Source organism: Cupressus sempervirens, chromosome 5 (genome assembly GCF_028749045.1).
Source record: "Cupressus sempervirens isolate cs-2001-9-10 chromosome 5, ASM2874904v1, whole genome shotgun sequence".
NCBI classification, from domain to species: Eukaryota; Viridiplantae; Streptophyta; class Pinopsida; order Cupressales; family Cupressaceae; genus Cupressus; species Cupressus sempervirens.
The window spans coordinates 375,274,030-375,296,999 of record NC_143122.1 but is presented as its reverse complement, the minus strand read 5'-3'; the positions used below and the strand labels follow the sequence as shown (position 1 = coordinate 375,296,999).

The following is a 22,970-nucleotide window of genomic DNA, read 5'->3' as shown; positions in this document are numbered from 1 at the left end:
GCATCAACACTCCTTATCCCTCCTTTATCCAATTACCTCAATTTAGAAGCATTTCTAGAGTTTCTTCCATATACAATCTAGAATGGTGATTTACTAGTAATCTTGTTGAAAGAATTATTATATGCAAATTTTGCCTATGGTAAAATAAAATCCCATCCTTTTGTCTTATTGCCAACCAAACATCTTACCAAGTTCATCAAACTCCTATTCACTCCATTTGTTTGTCCATCAATCTATGGATGATGTGATGAACTGAACTTCAAATCCATCTTCAATTTCTTACACAGTGTATGCCAGAAAAACCCAACAAACTTGGTATCTTGATTTGAAACTATGATCTTTGGAAAACCATGTAGTCTCACCACTTCTCTTTTTATAATTATGCCACATTAACAACATCAATAGTCTTCTTGCAGGGATTGAAATGTGTCATCTTTGAGAATCTATCAACCACCAAAAATATTGAATCATAACATCATTATGTCCTTGGTAAACAAAAAATAAAATCCATACTGACACCCTCCCATGGCTTTGCTGGTACAAGTAATAGTTGATAAAAACCCATAATATGCTTCACTCATTTTTCCATCTAACATACTTTGCAACTCTGTACAAAATTCTTAACATCTTGAGCTACAATTGTGGCTAGTAATAATTCTCACCAACCAAAGCAATGGTCTTATCGATATCAAAATGTCCACCCAATCCTCCACTATGCTTCTCCTTGATGAGATTCTCTCCCATAGAACTTCTTGGAATGCACAATTGACTTTCTTTGAACAACATATCATCCTCGATTATGATATTCAACTACTTAGTCCTATCAAGTGTAACATGTTTTGCACAAGCTTTGTAAGCTTCACCAAAATCAAGATCCTTCGGATACAAGTTCTTGAGTTTCTTGAACCCAACCACCTCAATCTACAATTCTGCCAAAAAAAGTTGTCTCCTACTAAGAGCATCTTCAATTCTATAAGACTTCCCACTGTTGTGATTCAAAACTAATGTATAACTCTAACACTAGTACATTTGACCCCATTTTTCGACCAATATTGGTCAAAATTTTGACCAACCAATTGGTCAAACTTTTTCTTGTCAAAAATTTGACCAACTTGTTGGTTGGTCAAAAACTTTTATAATATTGGGTGTTGTTTCTACCAAGAATTGGTTGAAATTTTGACCAATGCTTGGTGGAAAACTGCCATGAATTGGTTGAAATTTTGACCAATACATAGGTCGAAACTTCTAGAACTCTTAATGTTGTTTCTGCTAGGGGTTGGTCAAAATTTTGACCAATGCTGGTAGAAATTTTTTTGGTATTGGTCAAAATTTCGACCAATGCTAGTAGAAAACTTTCTGGCATTGGTCAGAATTTTTACCAATGCCTGGGTGTAAATTTTTTTCAGGCATTCTATAAAAAAATTCACATGCCTTGCGTATGATTTGACATTTTTTCTACATCCTGCACTCTCTCATCCAGCTAATGATGGATTGCATAGAGTGATCTGAAACGATGATGCTAAAAAACACACACAATCAAATCCAAAATGAACTTGCATTACAAATGGATTGCAGAAATCTAATATTGTTAATTTTGCATGCATGTCTACCATGACAATCACAACTTAAACATATATAAATCTCTATTTATATATGTTTAAGTTGTGATTGTCCTGGTAGATTTATATATGTTTAAATGTCCTGGTAGACATGCATGCAAAATTAGCAATATCAATTTCCGCAATCCATTTGTAATGCAAGTTCATTTTGGATTTGATTGTGTGTGTTTTTTAGCATCATTATTTCAGATCATTCTCTGTAATCCATCATTAGCCGGATGAGAGAGTGCAGGATGCATGCAAAATGTCAAATCATACTCAAGGCATGTGAACTATTTTATAGAATGCCTGAAAGAAGCTAAGAATATTGAAATGAAATTATAGCAGATCAAGCATTAAATATGGCTTTCCTCTTCATAGATTTTAGATCATCACTATCAGCAGAACTTTTAGCCAATGCATCACTATAATTAGCCTCAAAAAACTAAAACAATTATATTCAACATTGCAAATAGAAGAACATCTAAACAAAATTAATATGTTAACCTTTTCTATGTGTACAACAGTGACTATAGCCTCCCATTTTCATATTTTCCATATGCATTTTAACCTTTACCAGTTCAAGCTTCTAAGTTCCACCTTTCACCTTTTTCTTTCAGGATTTAGGATTCATGCATGTGCATTTCTAAATGTCTTGAAAATTTGATGACTGTCATAGTCTACTAATGACAACTTTTAAGCTAGGGTATTAAGTGTTCATCTTTTCCATATTTGTCTTTTGTTAGGATTAAAACGAATAAGAAAACTAGTGTGAGTGGAGAAGGAGGTGAATAAACTAAGTTTTTATGGATGATAATCAGATTTCAAAATTAAAAAACACACTTTTAAAACAAAAGAATTTTATATTATCCTAAATTGTACGTGTGATATTTATAATTTAAACCATACTTAAAAACCTAATATAAATGTGAGGACTAATTCTCAACATCCTTCTTTAGTGTGAACATGTAAAAACTTTCACACTTTCAACTATAATAAGCCCAACTCACGTAGCTAATGAAAGGCACCTCTCATGGTTTTCACACATGTTTACCACAAACCTAGAGAGTAATCAGGATACCCTCATCAATTTTTTCATGATGAAATCCAGATCACAAATAATAAACACCAAATAAATAGAAATCAAAATAGACAAAATAGACACATTCCCTTGAACACTATATTAAAATAGATTATGATACCAAGCAAGATCATTTCTTGCATACTCTTGTAGAGGGTTTCTTGTGTTCTTGCAGGTGATCATGAAGTGTTGGGCTAATCTTCAACTCCTATAGTGTGTAGATGAGAAGTGCATCAAGGAAGGGTTCACTACAAGCAATAGCTCATCTAGCTGAATAGAACTTAATTATAAATAGATGTTAAGATATATGTATATTGATGAAACTGTATCTACCCACACACATTTATATTGCAAGCACAAAGCACATAACATATAAAAATCAATACAACATTTCTTGCAAAAAAAAAATTCATTAAGTCTAGGCTTGAAAACTGAAATTAGGGAAGAGGAATTTGAGAAGCATACCAAATATGTTTAGTCCAAACCTCACATATACTGGTTTAAAGAAACCATCAAAAAATTGAATAAACAAGGTGATATAGAAAGTTATTGCAACTAGAAACGGAAGCACACTACAAAATTGTGTTCAACATTTCAATCCCACATAATCATCTAGTACACATTTCAACATAGATTAACAAAGTCCCAATCCTTATTAAAACTGAAATTTGAAACAAATGAAATGGTCTATAGATGAATAGGTTTCAAAGTGCAATGCAATAAATGGAAAAAATGCCTTCTTACCATCCGATGATGAACTTTTTTGAAACCCAGCTCTGCAGAACAACATAAAAAGCATGGTCAAATACAAAACCACACAACTTTGAATTACAGAACCATTCAAGAATTTACTAAGCTTTTGACAACAAGAAAAGGAAAAATAATAAAAAATAACATCACAAGCACAAAATGAATTAAAATTTAGAGTAGCATCATTAAAACCATAAATAGAAAACAAATTAGAAACTTATTTAAATTATTTTTGGAATCCATTCAGATTAAAAACATTATAGAAGTTGCTACACTATCTTATTAAAGAGCCCAAAGCACTTTTTTGGGTATATGTGACCAAAAATATGTACAAAAGTCTTTAACAAAGCCTGAAATGCATGAAGGAAATTATTGAACGTAATGACTAATAGTTACAACATGCTTTACATGATTCCTCATAGTAGTAAGCTATATGAAGGATTATAAAAATATGAATCCTTGAATCACCTCACTTGGATCAAATCTGTAAGCTTTACCTCATACTCCTCAACTGTCAGATTATCTTTTGTACCTGATAATCACCCTAGTTCAGCTTCCACTGTAATGTTCTTTGCATGGGCCATGGTTGTCATGTATTTAGTATATGAAATATTCTCACTGAAAGATAGATGTGAACTGTCCACCATTACAGAGTCAACACCCCAATAAACAATCACATACACAATAGCATGTCTATGAATTTTTTGCACATACAGATAATCATTCAATGTACTATGAGGATTTATTTTTGATACCTCCAAAAGCCTTCATAAGTAATGATGGACATAATTACATTGTAAGAAAAAAATGTAGCAACTATAATGATCTCACCATGGAACACGTGACAACATAAGCATGCTACTGTATGATTCATTTCTTTCTATAAGGTTCCACTAAATCATTTATTCAGATACTAAGAGATGTTTTAAATCTGAAAAAGTTTTGTGATACCATTGCATATAACATACCATCTCCAAAGTCTCAATCAAGTGATGTTTTTCAGTTCCATGATCAATATGCATTGTGATAGAGACCTGTCAAAGTAACTTTTATGTTAAGCATTGTTCAGAAATGAGCCAAATTTAACTATCAAAGAATAAAATTGGGATAATTCATTATGTAATTCTACTAAAAAGACTTCACTTCACATTTAAATAGGATAGAGAACGATCAATTTCAATTTATGGATGCCATCCTACACGAGATCATTCATTTTTCTTGAACTTCAAGCTTAAGGACTAAATAAATTGTAAAGCATCTTCATAGCTACTTATGCAAATCACGTGCTCCAAAGAACCAACACTTGCTAGCTCAAAAAGTAGCAACAGATCATTGAGGAGAAATAGAAAAGAAAGTAGTGGTAGTATTGTAAGTCATTACCGTACTTGATACTGAAATATTGTACAAGAAGCCCCTTGTGGATATGCATTACGAGATTGTTTTCCATTTACCTTTACATAATAATTAGAATACTCCTGGGTCCTCTGACCCTATGACAAAGTAAATTCAAACTTGAAAATGGACAAGGTTTAATGTGTCATGATTTGATAGTAGTGATATGGTCAAAGAAATACCTGGATGTGAGGCCTCGCCCCGACCTATCCTAGCACCGAGGATACATTATTATTTTGATATCATGCTTTGTTATGTCAGAACATTATTGGATACACTGAACATTATTATGCTATTTTACGAGGTGTGATGCTTACTTTAGTTATTTGATTTTTCCATTTAATGCTTATAAATATGTATAATGATGAAGAAAATGTATGCAACACTAACACATTTGGTTATGCAAGTCGAAAGGTTAGAAATATGAGTAGAATTAGATAAACAACTATTTATTAAGAAATGGATGCTTTAATTTATATAATTCCTCTAATATGTAATTCACATTATGCATGTGGTTTTTGGACCTACTGATGTGTGCAATGAGTGTGCAGGAAAATTAACCGAGACAACTCAATGGAAAAACGGAGCTAAATTACTTGCTAATTTTATACTAACCTTGTATTGTAATTCTTTAAAGGGTTGTAATTTGATCTTACTACTCCCCTAACTTTTAATTGTTCCTAATAAGTCTCTAAAGGCTTAGAAACATTAAATTTAAGTACCCATATGGGTAAGGGTATGGGTGGGGGTACTTTCCAACCCTTTAGCCTCCTAGGTTGACTCTTAGGGTCACTCAAAAACCCTATTTTAGGTTGATTTCGAAAATGGGTTGTTCTTTACTTTGGTTGGTGAAACCAAACCCCCATCTTGAGTTACTTGAAGCCTAGTGGAGTTAAGGACCATACTTAGAGGCATTTTGGGAGGAGTTTTGGTTTTTTGTCACCCAATCCTCTAGTTTTGGAGGAAGTCTTGAAGATTGAAGGTAGAAAGGGAAGCTCTTCTCAAACCACCATTGCCATAACTCTTTTATGAAGGTAGGAATTCTTCACTCCATGAATGGTTCTTTATGTGTGTTCATGTTTGAAATCTTGCTTGAATCATGTTGGAGACATTGTGTAATTATGCATTTCTTGCTTGTGTGTTGGGGGTGGATTTGGGAGGGATTTCATCTTGTTTTCTTTTGATGTTATTCATATGCCTTTTTGATGTTTTGATTGTTTTTGAGAGGTTTTCATGGGGATTCTTTTGGCAACACTCACCCTTGGATAGGGAAGAAGTGGCCATGTTTGGGGAAAGGGCCTTAGTTGGACCTCAATAGTGTAGAGTCTCCTCTCATGGTGAGGGGAGGGACAAAGGGTAGGGTGTATGGGCCCCTACTTGTCATCCCATACCTTGTTGTTATTGAGAATTCTTGAATGTGGAAAAGAATGAAAATCCTTATGGATGTAGCCTGAAAGGGCCTTGTGAAAGAATGGAAGTTCTTGAAGTTTTAGCCCCAAAAGGGCTAAGTGAAGGTATGGTGATTGACTTCTCCTATTGAGAAAATCCACCATTCCCCTATATTGGTTCATTGTTGGACCTATTGTGCAACCAAGTGGGAATGCATGTTTAATTTGCTTATCTCCTTGTGTTGTTTATCTCCATGTTGGTTCTTGTCTCTTCCATGTGTTCCCTTGATGCAATGAAGACATTTGATAAAAGTTCTCATGTGAAAGCCTTGAAGAAAGCTCAATGAATTGTAATATTATGTAAGTTGTAATTGGAATTTGATGTAGTGGCAAAGGCATCAGGTTTTCTTACTAGTTCTTTCCTGATTGAGACTTGAACCAGGATGAATAATAGAGAAAAGAAAAGAGAATTATGAAACCTCCCTTTTGTTGCTCTCATGTGATTTCAAATTTTGCATATGTTGTGACAAATAAATTGATAGATAATGTCATGGAATTATAAACTACAAGTTTCCAATTATGTTAATGAAATGCAATTCGATAGGTTGAAGTTCCAAATTTTATGGTTTAAGTATTTAGCTGAATTGGAAATCCTACATAGTGATCCAATTTATCATTCTCTCATTATTAAGTTTCATCATTGACACAATCAAATTTGACTAAAAGTTATGCATCACTTGAATCCTAGATAAATGAAAAATACACTTTGTTGTGATAATTGATAGAACATGAATTGTAGGATAAAGGACAAAAGAAGATACAACATTATGCACTTCCTTGTATTAGAATGCTGTTAATGGAAATCTATATTGTCATGTGACTAAAAATGCACTCTTAGATAAAGATAAATATATATAGCAAGGGAAATTTTTCCAACAATTAGTCAAAATTGGCTTTCTATTAAAAATGTGCAACTCCAGGTCTAAAAACCCTCTCTGGAAAATGTATGGAAAACACTTTAATCTTCCCCAAGGTCACAGAGAATATTCTCTGTATTATTCTTATAGGACTGCAACTAAAATAAGTATTAAATCTTTAAATTGAATATGAGTTGAATGCATTTAAAAGTATAATATCAAAGGAAACATTTCGATGGCAGTCCTCATCAACATTACTTTTGCATTAATTACCTAGAAACTGAAAGCATGGTGCTAGCATAGGACATTATGTCCATTTTAATTTCTTTAACTCAAGCTAAATCTAGGCCACACCCACTTAATCTCCTTACCCCATCCTCTCATCATTTTATTTCACCCCACCTTTTTGGCTAGGCGTGACATCCCACCAACCCACCAGCAATGCGCACACATCTTATTATGGCACGTCACATCATTTGGGGGAGCAGTGACAGAGTCTTTGTTAATGCAATTTAAAGTATCAAACAAACTTTACTTACCCCACCATAACTCTCCCTCTCATGCGCTCATCCCTGCGGAACCTTGGATCACGCAATGTGCAGGAGGGAACAAAGTCTGCATTGCGCAGGCTTTGAACAGCGCACAGATCTTGGGGGGAATCACTGAAACGTTTGCTTTGCTTAACTCAATCTGAGTTGATCCTTGTCAAATCGAGAAAAGTCAAACAGAAGTGTTTCATTAAATGAAATTTATGTTGTTCATTTTTTTTTTCCCAAGTGCTGGAGGGTCACGCATTGAAGGGAGACGTGGGCAGAGGCTTGCGTGCGTAGACCTCAGGCAGTGCACCTTCCCTTGGGGATTTTGACCATGCAAGTGGACAGGCCACTTGGCCTTTGTGAGGGGTAGGTATTAGGTTTAGGGTGTGGAATGGGTAATAATTAGGGATATTATTATTGTTTCTTGGGTGTAATATAGTTAGTATTTGTTAATAGGAAGATTTTAGAATAGTTACTACAAGTTAGATAGAGTTTAGATCTATGTTTTAACCTTAAATAAGAGTGGTTTTTAATTTGTGAATTAGATTAGTAAGTAGATTCTAATAAAGCTCTATTTTTTAAATTTAGTTTAGTATTATATGATGAAAAAGTGTAGTTTATTAGTATGCAATCTAGTTAGGTAAGGATGTTAGTTAAGCTTTAGATTGTTTATATTTTAAGTTAAGAATGGCATTAATCCATCATTAGATTAGGAGTCCTTGTTAATATTAAAAGGTAATACATTAATTGTTTGGTAGTATGGATGTTAGTAGAAGATAGTGCCTTAGTTAAATTATTATAGTTCTAATTTTTCAAAGTTCAGATTTGAAATTTGTATGCTTTAATTAAAATGTTTTTGTGTCTTACTAATTACTTTTTATAATGGTGAGCTAATTGGAGTTATCTCGATACTGGTATCTTTATTGATTGAATGTAAATTTCATAATAGTTCAGAATAAAGCATTAGGTTTACTTAACTATTGATTTGAAAAAGTCTTGCCTTCAAGCTTTATTATTAATGTTAGTTAATAGGTTAGTATGTTCGCATTTATAAAGTATTTAAGTTAGTTAGTTCTTCTAATAATTTTAAGATTTGTAGTAAATGTAGTGTTTGTTAAGTTAATGGTTATAATAAGAAATCAATTAGTCTTAATTTAAAAGTATGGATATAAGTTAGTATTACTAAAATTGTTGATAGTATGTAATTTAGGATCTATGCTAGCTAAATTGAAAATTGTTTTGGAAGGGTTCCAATTTTGAATGTAATTCGTAGTTTTAGTTTAGGTTAGAAAAGTTTAAATAATGAAAGTCAGTTTTGTTGTCGATTCATTCAATTTTAGATGTTATGGATGTAATTGTTAATTTAGAAACCAAAAATAAATAAATAAATTGTTGTGTGTGTTTTTGCCCTTAACTTTTGGGCATGACACTGGAACATATTACTTCCTACCACACAAATTTCTATTGTTGCACTTCAAAATATTTTGATAATATTTTTTTCTCACTGTAAGTCCTATACATACATTACACTGCCATTTTATTTTATTTGACTCTTCAAGGACACTGCCTTTTGTTCCATGCATGATTTTCCTTTCTAAGATTGCTTGTAATATTCATAAGAACCTATTTTCTCCATAAAACAAGTAATTCCAACATGCAAAAATAGCTTAATTATTTTTACAATGATATTTTGATGTACACAACATGATAAACTCTCTGGATACATACAACAGCATGCTCTATAGCAGAGATACAACTTGCAACCAAAGGTGCTCCCCTATGCTTTAGGGCACTTGGATGGATCTGTGAATACAAGAAGAATAATTCAAATTAGTAGAGACCAAAAGAAACATGTCATTCCAAAAAGGCTACCTAGTACAATTATGTTATCAAGAAAATAAAATTGTCATTAGTTTTAATTATTATACTAACAAATAGACATCATCTTGGATGTTCTTTTATTGTGGCTTGAATGATATTAAAGCTCAAGAAGAAAACAAGTCATGTAGTGAGGAGTTCGATGGAAGTGTAGTCACAGAAGAGATGGAAGTCTAAGCATTGTTATAGATTTACTTGGTACTAAAGGAGTAATAGGGGTCATTGGATGCTGATAACCTTAATCCCAATCATTGTTTTTGTTAAATTCTCTTCTAATTGTCTTTTGGAATTTTCTGGCTAAACCATCCTATAAAATTTTTAAAATAGAATTATTGTCATGATAGTAGAAGAGAAACCCTGAGGAAATAACTGCGCAAATTTCTAAGTTTGCAAACATGGGATGATCTCAAAGTTGGTTCAGATCTTCCACAATTTCGGAGATGTTGATGAGAGGGGTGTCAAAGACTACTATTTCATTGAATTGTGGGCATTCTTTATAGAGAAAACTAGCAAAAAAACCTTTAAAAATGCTTCGTAAAAGAATCATATGAAATTTTTTTTTTTTACTTATAGGTTCAACAAATTTTGAACCTGATGCCGAAAATTTGGCAAACCTTGTGACATAGTTTGAAAGTGGCTATTATAAGATTTTACTAGGTGTAACTGAATTGTTTTTGTTGTTTTGCTTTATATGAGAACTCTTTCACATGTTTTTATATTTGTGCACCTGTAATCGGCCACTTGTGCTTTGCATTCTTTAGGTAATCTTCTAACATGCATGCTTTGTGCCTGCTCATACTTTCATTTTGCATGTCTTTAGGAAGCTTCCACACACAATTTGCATGCTTATCAAATCTGTCATTTGTACTTCTATATGTCCTATGTGCAACTCTATAAAATGAAATCACTTGTTCCATGTTGTAGAACTATAGTCTCATAGACAATGTTTATTTCACTACAACTCTTACCCACCTTGATTTATATATCCTCCTAAAATCTTGGCTATTTTGTTAAGAACTTTCAGTCTCTAAGTGTATTTATTCTCTATATGCTTAAACAACTTGAATAGTCAAGATTGTTCTGATTTTTGGTGGGAATGAGAAGAATCAAATGGGAACATGTGGGAGCAATGAGGTGAGAACTTCTATATCATCATGAAATGAACCAAAGTGCACAAATGTGAAGGATATTGAGATATAACAGATTCTAGGAATGTGGTAAAAAAGGATACAAGACATAATCACAGTCTCTCATGTGTGCATGAATGCTATTTTTCATTTCTCTGCATTTGCCTCTAAAAATGTTTCAGTTTATCTCCCCACATTTCCCAATAAGTGTAACAACTTAATCTTAAAAGATTAAGAGCAGAGACAATATCTTAGTTTTTGACACAAGTCATGAAAGATAAAAGAATATATAAAGAGAACCAAATGAGAGGGCAGATACAGTTTCCAAAATGGGACCAGATGAGAATAAATTTTAAAAGGAACAAGTCATTTGTTAACAAAATAATATAAAAGCACTGCAAATGAATTATAAGTGTAACTATCTCATCCCAACCCATAATTCTTGGTCCTATTTGATTATTTATTGACTAATAAGAAAATTATTTATAGTTATAATTCACTGACCAAGCTGACTAAATGCTAAAGAGTGTCATGACTTGAAGGCTCAAGGGCAAAGCCCATAGAAATAAAGCCCCAAAGTACTTTACAAGGGAGGAGTTTGTGTGAAGACCTAAACTAAAACATACAAGATAACAAACCCAAAACAAACAACACAAAATCATACTTTTTTGTTTTCTATACCAATCCTCATTACTTTTTGCTAACAACATTTATTCAAAAGGTAAGTCTACAAATCAATATTACAACTTGTCAAATACTCCCAACATACAAACTATATGCCAACTGATGTTAGCTGCTTTTGTTTAGCTGTTGTAGTAAAGTGAAAAACACTAAAAAGAGAGTTGAAAATTTGTTAACTTTTCGAAAGTGTCTTCTCTTGTGGGCCTCTTGCTCAGTTTTATAGATCCAACTCAAAGCAATTTTCAGCCATGGCAGGTAAGTCCAAACTTAACTAAGCAGTCAGCCATTTCCTCAATTTTAGCAAATATATAAGCAGTCCTCCTTGGTGGATGGTAGTGTGTAAATGCTTATCAAAGCCACCCCTCAACCAAAGCAAAAACCATATAGTTAACCAAGTACCTTATCATTGTCCACTACAGACTCTCATATAACATTTTGACTACAAGCCCTTCTTATCTCTGTCCAAATTATATAACAGAAATTATATACTTGCCTGTCTATGCTACTTCTATAAAGGCAAGCCACTCTATCAAAATGGGGACATCACAAATCCACCCCTCACTAAATTAATTTCCCAAAACTAATACGGTGTTGGATGTTACACTATCCCTGGCCTATCCCAATTACCACCTCTGCATGCAGATGCCCCCAATGGATCAAGATTCCAAACTATAACACAAGAAGAATTATATTGGACTTGAGAGAACAGAGTTCTTTGCAATTTACCTATCATTTTTCCCCTTCCCAAAATTGATTGCCCAAAACTAATGCAGTGCTAGATTTTCTAGTATCCCTGACCTATCCCTATTACATCCTCTACATGCAATTGCCCTCAACGGATCAAGATCCCAGACCATCACACAAGAAGAATTGTATTGGACTTGAGAGAATGGAGTTCTGTACAATATACCGATTACTTTTCCACAACCACCAGAATTCTTCCCAAAATTATAGGAGCTGACACTTTAAGTCCACAATCAACTATAGTATTGCATGGTAGATTACACAAAAAAACAATATTGAATGATCAATTTTTCAGAAATCTAATATAATTGGTGAATCATTATAATGGTTTAATAATGCACATGAAGTAATAAATAAAAAATTTCAATCTCATAAAGAGGCTCTTGTCACATCATCTACACAGTAACAATCCACTACATAATTTAGAGAAAGAAAAACATGATTGTATTGCTTTGTCAAATTCCCAAGTTCAACCTCAGCAAATTGCTCCTTTATTGTTTGTTTTTGTTCTGATTCCACTCCCAAACAAGTTGAAGGAGTACTACTGCTAGAGTCTGTCGTCTACCAATTTCTGTAACCCGTGGTTCAATTATCTTCTTTTTTAAGGCTTGTTGAGGTTTTGATCCAATCTTTATTTGCCAAAAAAAGGCATAACAACTTTTGCAGGTTTTGGAGTGGAGATTGAACTTTGTCCTCTATTAAATGTTCTATACTAAACTAGATTTAGCATGCTACACAGAGGTTGCAACCCTCATCCCAATAGCTCAATCATTCTACCTTGGTAACTTGTAGTGCCTAGTAGTAACTCCATCTATTTGTCTTGAAGAAAATCTATCATGGGTCTTCGACTTCCATTTTCCTTAATCTAGCAAGATGAAAATCATAGTAAAGAACTAAACTCAAAACATAAAAAATAACAAACCCCAAAAATACTAACATGATGGTCAGTATGAACAACCTACTCTAGAGCAGTATAGAATTGGTTAAAAATTTGGTAATTTGCTAAATGGAATCAGCATTTAAGTGTGTACCGTTTAAGCTCATGAGCATTAAGCAATGGGTTATGAAGATTGTCTTAACATAAAACTCCAATTGTATATAAACAAGATGATTAAGACATGATAAAATTCTGTAAATTTTACTTACCTGCAAGAGATCATCAATGTTGACAATGAGTAATCCATGAATAGGGGATACAGTAAACCATTCTCCATCTTTCTTAACTTGAAGACCCTCAACCTGATCATCTAGCAGGGCAGTGATCACACTCCCATTTGAATGGGGTCTCAGTCCATTCATCGAATTTGGTTGAGGGCAAGGAGGATAATAATTGATTCTGAGCTAAAGCAGCGGTTCCTTGATAAGGGTTTGAAAATAATCAATATCCAACCCCAAACCATCAGAAAGCATACCAAGCAACTTATCTGTAAGATTGAGTACCTCTTCTCCATATTTTTCATAGGTTTCCCTTCATTCCACCACCAATCAATCAGCATCAATTTATACTCCAAATTACAAATTGCTTATGCATGTTGTAATTAAATTTACTTACCTATATGAGAGGGGTTTTTTTTGGCCAATGTTCAACTGCCTTTACAGAGGGTGGGGCAATAAAATGAACAAGGGCATCGACCTAATTCAAGACTGTGTCATCAGATATGTCAAAGAAGTGACCGTAGCCTTCAAGCATACAAGTACCAAGTCTTACTAGGCACTGTCATTTTTTTTCTTCCAAAGGAAGATCAAAAAAATCTTTCGACATGCCTTTAACCCTCTCCAACAATGAAAGATCTATCCCATGATTCATTATCTTCAAGAGCAGAATCAAAAACCCTATAATCATTGACCCAAATAGAAAATATTTAAAATATGTAATTTGGGTATGTATGTTTTAATGGTGTTAGGGTACAGACCTAGACGAATCCCTAGTCTTAGGATGCTTGGGTCAATTGTTTTACTATCTCGGAGTGTTCGCCTGCTAAATCGATCACAGGAATAGATTGAGGAGCTTGAAGAGCAAGAGATGGCCTTTGATCAGACGGAAGAATATATCGAGTAGGAACTTCTTTGATTTGACTATCATGAAAAGTTTGGACCAGGTCTATTGGCCTCTGTAGCCTCTCATATTGCTTCAAAAGAGCTTCCATCGCTTAGGAAAACTTCTAGTACAAAATCAACTTCAGAAAAGAAATGCTCCAGTAATTAATGAAGCCTTTCTTTAACTCATAGCCACTTACCACTAGGAAAACCCTTGACTCTCCCACCAACAATTACAGCTCCCGTGCGCGCGTTGAAACCCTTTTTAATTTTAACATGTTAAGCTCGTGTTGGTCAAAATTTTGACCAACACGGGCATGGATTTTTAAAAAAGTCATATTTTTCCTTCCATATTTTGACCAATCTAAAACATTTTAATAGATGGTCAAAAATTTTGGTCTAAAAATGGAGTCAAATGTACTAGTGTAAAAAAGTTGAACCCATTTCAAATACCTTTAGTTCAATTTTGCTTGACTATTCAAATATTGCAAATCTTTATGATCAGTATACAAAAAAAACTCCTTAGGAAGAAGATAGTGTCTCTTTGGAAAGTAAAGTCCACCAATATAACTGAGAGGGGAGGGGGGAAGAGGTGAATCAATTATCCAACTATTATAACATTTATCAACCTTATTAATCCTTAATGATATGAGCAATATAATCAGCAACCATAACAAGATACTCAAGCACAATAACACCAGATATGTTAACTAGGGAAACCCTTAATCAGAGGAAAAACCCCGGTGGGGATGATACACACAAAATGATGTACTAATATAAAAATTTCTTGTTAGAGGATGGACCCTATTAGGAGTCAATAAAAACATTCAATGCATATCTATTCTTGTTAGGAGACTTTGAATCTATGTTAGGAGATTTGAAACCTATAGGAGTTGTGCCAACCCTATTAGGAGTTGTAGAAGGTAGATGGATCCACTTTCTAAACAACTTCAAGGGCAAGATCACTAAACTCATTGTTCAACTGATCTCTGTATTATTCCTTGTAGAATAATAGAAATGAACTGTACTTGTAATTCATCTTCCTCTTTCTTGTCAACCGGATTTCTAATCTCGATACTAGATCACCAATTTTGCATCCAATAATCCCTTGGATTGCTTACTCACATTTACCAAATACTCTCTTTCTCGCTTGATCTCAATCACAATGCATACTTACAATCAAGGAAAATACCTTCCTTTGTACCATGTCCTCAAAACAATTCCTTGAGTTGGCCTTAAGGCTTTCCCAATCAATTATAATAGGACCTCTTTAAGATAATATATAATTATTTCACAATTACACAATATTGTCGACTCGCAGTCTTTACAAGTCTTCACATGTGTGACTCTAGATCTTGCACACTCGCTAATATAATCACCAAAATGTCTTTTGTCACTGTTTAACTTTGATGGAATATTATCATTGATGTCAAAGAATTGATAAGCATGAACTAAAAGTATCATTGATGTCAAAGGGACGGTATGTGAAAGACAGGTCTAGAAGAGATGTGTATAAGGTTGATAAAAGAGAATATGAGTGTAAACATTGAGATTGTTGACAAGAAAGAAGATATGTTTTAATTAATAATTTAAATATTGCCAAATCAACAAAGGATATATGTCAGATAGTTGGAATGATTAAATAGGATGGAAGACTGTTTATCAATTCATAATAGATATTAATTTTATAATAGATAGCAATACCTTGTAAAGATTATATAAACAGTGACTTCCCTGTCTAAAACTGCAAGAATCATTAGCAGATCTAAAGACAACATTTAGACTTAAGAAGGTCTCTGTAAATACAACATATAATGACAGTATGTTTTTAGAGTAAGCAATAAGAATGCAGACACAACATAAATATTATCCACGTCATCATATATGCGCAGTTCAGGTTTGAAGATATGGACAGAGTCATTATTTGTAACACCATTCAATTTGTAGGAGACAAACAGGAAAATAAATAAATATTGATACCAGCAATATATCCTACCTTGCAAGCAACAGTGGAGAAATGAAATTTTATATATATATATATATATATATATATATATATACAGGCCATTGGAATATATAAGATGATGACTGCAACAAGTATATTGAAAAGGTATGATGCGATCACTCATAACAGTATGGGAAGAACAAAGATATTTACAGCATTGTTACTGCAGAGATAATGGTTAGTAATATGGAATAGTATCGTGCTTCTAATAGAGATGTATGGGCAAGTGCATGAAGAAGTAGTTGTATAGATGCAATGATAATGGATAAAGAGTATTGTTATAAAGAACTGTTATGATACTCATAATTTTAATGAGAAAGCAACGAAGGCCAAAGGAAGAGAAAACTTGTGATTGTAAATATCTTATGCGTCTATGATGAAGACTTGATGTGTACGGTTTCCTGTGTGGTCAATGGCAGCAGTCTGAGAACATTATTTCAGTAAATAAACAAGAGGGATATAATTTGGAGAACAGGCCGTGACATCTGGAGTTTTGAATTTGTGTAAGGAGAATGGGGTGCGAAATCTAATCCAAGCCTTGTTAAAGCCACTAGTCATGAATGATAATGTTTTGTTAAAATAGTTTGATGAGACTATGATCACGAAAAGGTGCAATTTATTTTGGTTTTAGTTTAATAAAGTATTCTTTAAAGAGACATGACCTTTCGCATTGAAAAGTCACTTTAAATCAAAGGATTATAAATAAAAATTATTTTATTTACAAAGAAGATTTTGAGGAAAAAAAGAATATTTAAAAGAGTGGAATAGGAGAGTATATGATAAGCGATGTGGAATGTTTTATATATATATATATAGACAGTGAGAAAGAAATATCTAAGTTTGAGAAAAGATATCAAGAAGTAAGGCAGCAAAAATATCAAAAAGACTTTAGGCTCATTTTGAGATATATATATATATATATTGAAGATATGATTAATGTACATAGATATATTAAATATATGTTGATGAAGAAATATATTTTAAAGCTAACTTGAGATAGAAGAAAAATAAGAGTGTAAGGTGTGCACGAACAGTAAAGAAATATCTAAGTTTGAGAAAAGATATCAAGAAGTAAGGCAGCAAAAATATGAAAAAGACCTTAGGCTCATATATATATATATATATATATATATTGAAGATATGATTAATGTACATAGATATATTAAATATATGTTGATGAAGAAATATATTTTTAAGCTAACTTGAGGTAGAAGAAAAATAAGAGTGTAAGGTGTGCACAAACAGTAAAGAAATATCTAAGTTTGAGAAAAGATATCAAGAAGTAAGGCAGCAAAAATATGAAAAAGACTTTAGGCTCATTTTGATATATATATATTGAAGATATGATTAATGCACATAGATATATTAAATATATGTTGATGAAAAAATATATTTTCAAGCTAACTTGAGGTAGAAGAAAAATAAGTGTAAAGTGTGCACGAATAGTAAAGAAGTGGTGTAGAAATAATTATCAGATTAAAGAAGAGAAAGTATGCAATTAAAGTGTCCATCAATTGAGTAAGCAATAGTGCAAAGGTGGAGAGAAGTTTGTGTGCAGTGAGTTGGTGCTCGTGAAGATAGCAGAGGGAGTTGGTGCTTCCCATAGGTTGAAGCCTACTAAGTGTGGGAGTTGGAGCTTCCAACGAGTCGGTGCTCACAAGCATAGAGGTCATAGCCTCTAGTAGGTTGGAGCCTGCAAACCAATTTGTAAAAGAAAAAGTTTATATAAAAAAAATTAATTTATCGTGATTTTCTCCCGCATTGGGTTTCCACGTAAATCTTGTGTTATAGTGTTCGTGTGCATAATTGTTTATTTCAGCATTTGAAATTATTGTTTGGATCAATGTTTTATATACTGAATCACCCCCCACCCCTCAGTATAATCATGTGCTCTTCAAACTTCGCATATCGTGATTCCATCTCTGTTAGGAGATACAATTGATTCATCAAAAATCGCTTCTCAGATACTCTATCTGTATACTACTCTCTATAAATTGTGCATATCTTCTGCATTTCTTCGACTTACTTGATGTACACTTAACCTCACCATCAGGACATAGTGTAAAATACATCCTTAATCGTGTGTCACCTAAATATCAATTTTTTGTCTGTACGACCTTGATCTCTGTCTGCTATTCTACCAATCTTTACAGAAACCATACTATGTTGTCATCAATGATAAACACAATCATGAATGCAAAATTTCAATCATGCTAACAACCTCTACATGCTCTGGAAATGTTTAAGATACTCCCCCAAAGGAATACCATCATCATTCATGCTAACAATCTTCCCCTTTGGCATTGACGACAACATAGATGAAAAACATCTAAGTTCCAAGAATACCAAAACAACACTCTGTTGCATCTACTTTTCTCATCCTTTCAAATATTCTTCATTAATCAACTGTGAAATCCTCTAGAACACTACTCGTCTCTTTCTTTAGGATTGGCATCAATTTTTCACAAACTAAACAACTCTAAACTTCTCCCCCACACAATGTAACTCTCTATCAACAACTCAATCTTTTCCTTATTTATACATAAGAGATCTCAATATCTCCCCCATTAATGAATCTCTCCCCTAATCATGGTACTTTTCTATGCATTTTCTCCCCCATAGTACTAAGGAGATACTTTTCATGCATTCTCTCCCCCATTGAAAAGGCTTTATTATGTCAATCATTTGCTCTAAGTCTTTAATCAATTCAAGTGTCCAAAGACACTGTTCTAAACCAACTACCAAGAGTCCTAGATGACTTTGTTCATCTCAAATACTCCCCCATATAGGAAGCATCAACATTCAATCTAGTCAAACAATAGTGCTTTGTACCACTAGACTGATGCAATCTCTACATCATCTACTCTGAAGTAGGCAAAGGCATAACCCCAAGCATACCTCTCAAGTACTCAAATGTATCTTTAGGAAAAGGCTTCCTAAAGATATATGCAATTTAATCTTTTGTACTAACATACTTCAATCTGATTTCTTTTTTTGTAACTTTCTCTCTCAAAACATGATACTTAATAGATATATGTTTAGTCTTATAATGCAATACATGATTCTTAAACATACTTATTATACTTGTGTTGTCACAATGTATGATAACAGGATCTAAAAATTCTATCCCAATGTCCTTCAACATCTGCTTCATCCACATGATCTTATTAAAATTATTTGTTGTTACTACGTACTTTGCTTCAGTTGTACTTTGTGAAATACAATTGCATTTATTGCTCAACCAAGAAACCGACCTTCCTCCAAGAAAAATCTCCACCACTAGTGCTTTTTTTGTCATCCATACCACCTGCCAAGTCCGCATCAGTATAGGCACATAAAGTGAAGTCACTTGATCTATCATACCATAATCCATAATTAGGTGTACCCTTCAAATATTTGAATATCCTTTTTACTGTTGTATAATAATACTCCTTAGGATCAACTTGAAATCTAGCTACAATCCCAATTGCATTTTCTATATCTAGTCTAGTGTGAGTTAGATATTGTAAACCTTCAATCATTGATCTATATTGCTTCTGCTCAATTTTAGGCATCTCATCTTTGCTAGATAACTTGTGACTAGTTACCATTGGTGTACCAATAGGATTACAACTTTCCAAGCCAAATCTTTTCAACAAGTCTTTCAAACACTTAGCTTGTGAAATGAAAATACCATCACTGCTTTGTACAATCTATAAACCTAGGAAAAACTTCATCTCACCAATCATGCTCATCTCAAATTCATTCTTCATTTCTTTAGCAAACTTATCACTTGCTTCATCATTACCTCCAAAAATTATATCATCAATAAATATCACAATTATCATCAAACCATTCTTAATTTAGAATAGTTGATTTGACATCCATCTGATACACTTTGAATTTCTTACTTGTTGCATAAGCCAAAAACATTCTCACTACTTCCATTCTGGCTACAAGGGCATATTTTTCTTCATAATATATTCCTTCCTACCGTGAATAACCTTTGCATACCAATCTAGCTTTGTTTCTCACAACTTGACCTTTTTCGTTCATCTTGTTTCTGAATACCCATTTAGTTCCTATAACATTCTCATATTTAGCCATAGGAAACAATTCCCATGTTTCATTCCTTGTAATCTGATCTAGTTCTTCTTCCATTTCTTGAATCAAATGATCATCCTTGAATGCCTCATCTACACTCTTAGGTTCAACTTGAGAAATCTAACATAATTCCTCATGTACTATGTTTCTTGTCTTTACTTCCAATTATCTGCTCTATGGGGTGATCTTTGTCAAGTTCATATTAGGTGTAGGAGTTTTTACCTCAACTCTTATCTCTTCTCTTGATTTTTTCCTCTATTCTCCTCTTGGCTCAATAACCTTTACATCATTTTGAAAGTCATTGTTAGTCTCAAAGAAAACTTCTACCTTCTCATGGTTAGCCTTCAAATCAGCAATAGTCACCAAAGCTATCTCTTCCATTACTTCCTCTTTCTTAATTCAAGCTCATTATCTTTATCATCATTATCATTTAATACTCTTTCCATACTTGCTTTAAATTCTTCATCATCATCAAAAAGAAAATTCATTCTAGTTTTTCTTACACTCTTGGGACATCTAGACAAAAAATGACCAAACTCTTTCCATGGCCAACAAACTAAAAAATGTATACCTTTTGGCTCTCCTTTTATAAATAGATCAATACCTTCTTTGATCTTCTTGTCTTCTTCGGATCTAGATTTGTCTTAACTTGTGCTTCTATTCTTATGTATGCAACAAAAGGATTCTAGATTTGGAAACTTAATACTCTGTACTATACACAATTCTGATATGTCACTAGAAAAAGCTTCATCTTCTGAATATCAAAATTGCTTCCATATGACTTAGGAATTTCTTTTCTGAAGTGACTCGCCATTAATCTCCCAAAGATGTTAAGATTTCTCTTCAAGAACCTATTTCTCTAATACCAATTGTTAAAAATTAAAGTCCACCAATATAACCAAGACGAGGGGTGTGAATCAGTTATCCAACTATTATAACAATTATCAACCTTATTAATCCTTAACCATATGAGCAATATAATCAAAAAACCATAACAAGATACCCATACATAATAACACCAGAGATGCTAACTAGGGAAACCCTTGATCAAAGAGAAAATTGAGTCAATAAAAACATTCAGTACATATCAGTCTCTGTTAGGAGACTTTGAATTCTTGTTAGGAGATTCCTACCCTATTAGGAGTTGTAGAAGGTAGATGGACCCATTGTCCAAATAGTTTCAAGGGCAAGATCACTAGACTCACTATCCAAGTAATCTATATATTACTCCTTGTAGAATAATAGAAATGAATTGTACTTCTACTGCCCCTTCCTCTGTCATTTCAACCAGACTTCTGATCTTGATACCAAATCACCAATTTTGCATGCAATAATCCCTTGGATCACTTACTCATATTTACCGAATACTCTTCTCTTTCTCACTTTATCTTAATCACAATGGATACTTGCAATCAAGGAAATCACCTTCTTTTATACAATGTCCTCAAAACAATTCCTTGAGTCAGCCTTGAGGCTTTTCCAATTAATTATAATAGGACCTCTTTAAGATAATTCATTATTTTGCAATTACACAACATTGTCGGCTCACAGCCTTTACGACTCTTCACACGTGCGACTCTAGACCTTACGCACTTGCTAGCATAATCATCAGGTTGTCTAAATTCATTATTTAACTTTGCATATCATGGTTGCATCTCTTTTAGGAGATACAATCCATTCATCATAAACTACTTCTTAGATACTCTAACTGTATACTCCTCTCTGTAAATCATGCATATCTTCTACATTTCTTTGACTTATTTGATGTGCACTTAACCTCACCATTAGGACATAGTGTAAAACATCTCCTTAACTATGTGTCACCTGACCATTAATTCTTTGTATGTACAACCTCGATCTCTATCTACTACTCTGCCATTCTTTATAGAAACCATACTATATTATCATCACTGAAAAACACAATCATGAATGCAACATGTCAAGCATGTTAACAATCTCCACTTTGGCAATGCTTAGGATATTCCCTCAAAGGAATACCATTAGCATTCATGCTAATAGTCTCTACTTCTTCAATGCATGAACTATAGCATAAAATTCTTGATCATAAACATAATACTTCATTTTGGCATCATTCAATTTCTCACTAAAATAAAAAAAACATGTCTACCTTCTTGGCTCAAAACAACTCCTATTGCAATACCACTAACATCACAGTTTACTCAAAACATCTTTTTAAATTCTGGAAGTGCTAAACTAGGTTTCTCTGTAACTTTGTATTTCAACAAATTAAAACTCTTATCTTCTCCTACATACCACTTAAATTCTTTCATATCCCCTTTCATTGTTTTGGTCAATGGTCCACAAATACTACTAAAACCTCTAATAAACTTTCTATAAAAACTAGCTAGTCCATGAAAATTTCTTACCTCAATTGCACTCCTTGGAGTAGGTCATTCAAGGATAATCTTCACTTTCTTAGGGCCCATTTTTAGACCTTCTGTTGAAACTACGAATCCTAGGTACACCAACTCCTTCATAATACTACACTTCTTCAGATTTATCAACAACTTTTCTTCCCTCGACTTATCAGACACCTTATGAATATGCATCAAATGCTCCTCTAATGGCTTACTAAAGATTAAAAAATCATCTAGGTAAATAATGACAAACTTACCTAGAAACTCCTTCGATACCTCATTCATGAGCCACATGAAAGTGCTTGGTGTATTGGTTATCCAAAAAAAGCATGACTAACCACTCATACAATCCTTCCATTGTCTTGAAGGTAGTCA

The 22,970-nt window shown here is 33.3% G+C and overlaps 1 pseudogene; it reads right to left on the bottom strand.

The window, feature by feature from the left end:
* Positions 1-14,239, bottom strand: part of LOC149556327 (fe(II)/2-oxoglutarate-dependent dioxygenase 4-like) — a 41,939-nt pseudogene extending 27,700 nt beyond the window's left edge.
* Between the last annotated feature and the right edge of the window lie 8,731 nt (positions 14,240-22,970).